Source organism: Tursiops truncatus, chromosome 4 (assembly GCF_011762595.2).
Source record: "Tursiops truncatus isolate mTurTru1 chromosome 4, mTurTru1.mat.Y, whole genome shotgun sequence".
Taxonomy (NCBI): Eukaryota; Metazoa; Chordata; class Mammalia; order Artiodactyla; family Delphinidae; genus Tursiops; species Tursiops truncatus.
In genome coordinates this window covers 133,374,827-133,378,340 of record NC_047037.1, presented here as the reverse complement: position 1 = coordinate 133,378,340, position 3,514 = coordinate 133,374,827, and the positions used below count along the sequence as shown (strand labels likewise).

At 39.8% G+C, this 3,514-nt stretch overlaps 1 long non-coding RNA gene across 1 annotated transcript; it reads right to left on the bottom strand.

Moving 5' to 3' along the window:
- Positions 1-334: 334 nt before the first annotated feature.
- On the bottom strand, positions 335-3,276 carry LOC141278500 (uncharacterized). Its single transcript, XR_012331263.1, has 3 exons — positions 3,265-3,276; positions 753-828; positions 335-436 (listed from the first exon to the last, which is right to left on the bottom strand). It is a non-coding gene; the product is annotated as an uncharacterized lncRNA (long non-coding RNA).
- Positions 3,277-3,514: the final 238 nt, after the last annotated feature.

Below are 3,514 nucleotides of genomic sequence, written 5' to 3'. Positions count from 1 at the left end.
CTCCGTAGCATGATTTACTCTTGAGAATCAGATCAGTGCTATTCTTATTCAAAGTTAAAATGGCAACTTTACCTTTACAGATTATGTTTATTACTTCAAAAATATGTGCCAGCTAGCAAACCACTGGCAGCCACATGCCTCAGAAACTGTGAATTTGCAACACTAATCTAACGGTAAAACACTGAATACCCTGGCTCTAAGTTGGAAAACCTTTTAAAGTATTTCATAAAAGATAACCAGGAAATCTCTGTATGATAAAAAAACACATTCACAATTACTTCCGCTTCCATTACAAAATACTCGAAAGAGTCCTGCATAATTTAAAGTTTTTTGTGCGTGTTTTATTACTACATTTTTTTTGGAAGTTAGCTTCACCAATGTCATCTTCTAAAACTTTGTGCCCTCCAGCGACAACTTCTTCCTAATGACAGGTTCCCTGTGAGCAGAGTAGTAAATAAAAATCACCCTTGGATCTATCTCTGTAAGGTTACCCTCGGCTTCCTTTTATATTCTGGTCAAATAGGCTGTCACATCAAGGGTTACACTAACACCATTTTCTCATAGAACATTATTCTTATAACAGAAGTCACTCAGCATTAAAAATATCTTCTCCAGTCCATCTTTCTTTTAGAGGTTCACAAAGAAAGAAGTCCTGGATGTATTTTACCACTGAGCAGAGTTAACGAATTCCATAGGCTGAGACATGTCAAAAACATCTGTACTTCAATCCAGCTGTGTAGTAAAGCACCCACACTGTCTCATTTCTCCTAGGACTTGTTTCTTCACATCTTCAGTGATGTTTTTCAAGGCATCTTCCAGAATTATTTGCTGACAAAGGAATGCATTTTAGTTTAGTCATCAATTTGTGTTCCATGCATTATGTTCAAGCTGTTGTCACCACTACGGGAATAACAAGTGTTTCCTTCATAGTATGTAGCTTTCCCCCAATTTACTATTAAATACGAAACTTAAACTTTGGAAGTCTCTTAAGGGGCTTCCAAACATTTATCGTCAAATTTATTGTGATTTTTGTAAAGCACTGGATTGAGTAGTGAACAGCTCTGAGCATTTAAAAAAACGTAGAAATTTACTGTCATATTATGGATAATACCTTTTTCAATGTTTGCAAATAGTTAGCTTCATACCAGCTTTAGTGATAACCCAAGTTGCAATATGCATTTACTTGGGCTGTGCTGCTAATGGTAGATGATATATATTCATATTTCAAGCAGCTTTTTCGGTCATGTCAATTTGTGTGTGTGTGTACATGACTTGTTGCCAGGACTGAAGAGATTACCATTGTTTTGCCTCATGATGTGACCAAGAAAGAGCTTGCATCAGGAGGAGGGTCGGCCCTGACATCTCTCCAATGGTTCACCACTGTTTTCATTATTAGTATTATCTGTAACCAGTAATTTCTCTACAGGTTCTTTAAAGCCCACTTGTCTGCCTTGTGGGTGTTGGTTTTGTTGAAATAAAATGATAGAAACCGTAAACCCACTTAACTAAGCTCATAAAATTTGCATTTGTCATATCACCCTGAACTCAAGTTAATGGATTCAGGGGTTACTCCATCACCAATTGAACTTCACGTGAGTGAGAAACAGACTTTCAACGGTGTCAAGCCACTAATATTTGAGGTGTCTGTTACAGCAACCAGTGTTTGCTTAATTAATACATTTCCTTTGTGTGAGACATTTTGACAGATGTTGTAAGGGCTGCAAAGATAAATAGACATCCCTGAGTTCAAGACTATAACTAAGACATGCATGCAGGTAATCATATTATGAAACAGTCCAGAGCACAGGCACCACGAGAGTAGCCCAAATTAATCATGATGGGAGTTAAGTAAAGAGAACAACATTTTCAGTTAGTGTGGTTAGAAAATGTTCCCTGGAGGAGATCATATTTGTGCCAGACTTTGGGGGAGAGATAAGATTTCAGTAGACAGAGCTGAGAAGGGGTCTTCTCAAAAAAGAGAGATGTGTGTCTCCTGGTGGCACTTTAAATGTCAAGCTAAGGTGTTTGGACTTGATCCTGTAGGCAATGAAGAGCCAATGAGGAATTCTGAGTGGGGGAAGGTGCAGTCCCATTGATGCGTTAGGGAGATGACTCTGGGAACACTGAAGAGGGTCTAGGACTTCCCTGGTGGTCCAGTGGTTAAGATTCCGTGCTCCCAATATAGGGGGCCTGGGTCCAATCCCTGGTCAGGGAACTAGATCCCACATACATGCCACAACTAAGAGTTCGCATGCCACAACTAAGCAGCCAGTGAGGCGCAGCTAAGGAGCCCACCTGCCTCAACTTGAACCCAGTGCAACCAAATAAATAAATAAATATTTTAAAGAAAAAGAAGGTCTAGAGGAAGCACAGGAAAACCTGTGTGTTTTTGAGACTGATTAAGAGGCAACCACAATGGTGAGTCTCGAGTCACTACTTCAAAGCTCAGGCTGTGTGGTCAGCAGACTTGTGTGTGAATCCTGGCTCTTCCATTTGTCAACTACACTGACCTTGAGTTACTTAATCAACTAAGCCTCCATTTCCCCATTTCAAAAAAGGACTAATAATAGAAGGTGTTCATAGATTTATGTGAAGGTTGAGATAATGCATATAACGCATGCGGCAGAGTACCTGGCAAATAATAAACACTTAACAGTCACTATTATTTGTATTCCCAATGTGAGATTATAAGGACCTGAAATGGGTTTGTTGCAGTGATAACGGAAATGAAGGGCTGAATTCAACATACATGCAAGTAAGGCAGATAAATCCAAAATGACTCAGAAATTTGGTCTCAGTTACTTGGGAGAATGTCCTCCCACTGGAAGGACTGATTGGTTTCATGCAGTTAAAAAAAAAAAGAGCATTTTTAGATAAGCCAAGTTTGAGGTGTGAAGGGAAAGGCAGAGACATTTGTAGACAGGGATGAAGAAGGCAGTAATTTAAAGAGAAGGAGTAAAATTGTTAATGGAATAAATTGTTGGAGAAAGATTCCAAATGAGAAAGGAGATGTGACTGAGACATCATTTAGGGTCTTATCTGTAGCGAGATGAAGACACATGCCCTGCTCCTCTTCCTCTGAGATAAAAGAGAATGAGAAGGAAAAGGGAAGAAAAACTCTAGAAAAGCTATGATATATAGAACAGAAAAATTGAGGTTGCTGGTGGTATGTGACCTTGGCTTTTTCGGAAAAGCTGGTGGTGTGTAGGGTGGAAGTGGGGACAGATGTGTCAGCACAGGAAGCAATTAGCACTCAACACTCACCATCTCCAAATCCTGTCCACTGAAGACCCTGGGCTCAGTGCTCTGCAGAGACAATTTTTAAGGGACATTGTTTTAATGGGGATTGTTGAGTGACAAACTACCCTGGCCCTGCCGGAGGTTTATAAGGTTAGCTAGAGGCTAACAAGAACACACTCTCACCATCTTGAAGAACTGGATTTAAAGTTAAAGGTCCAAATCGACTTCTTTTGCTCTGATGTTAGGCAGAATCAATGCCAAGGGCATGGCATGT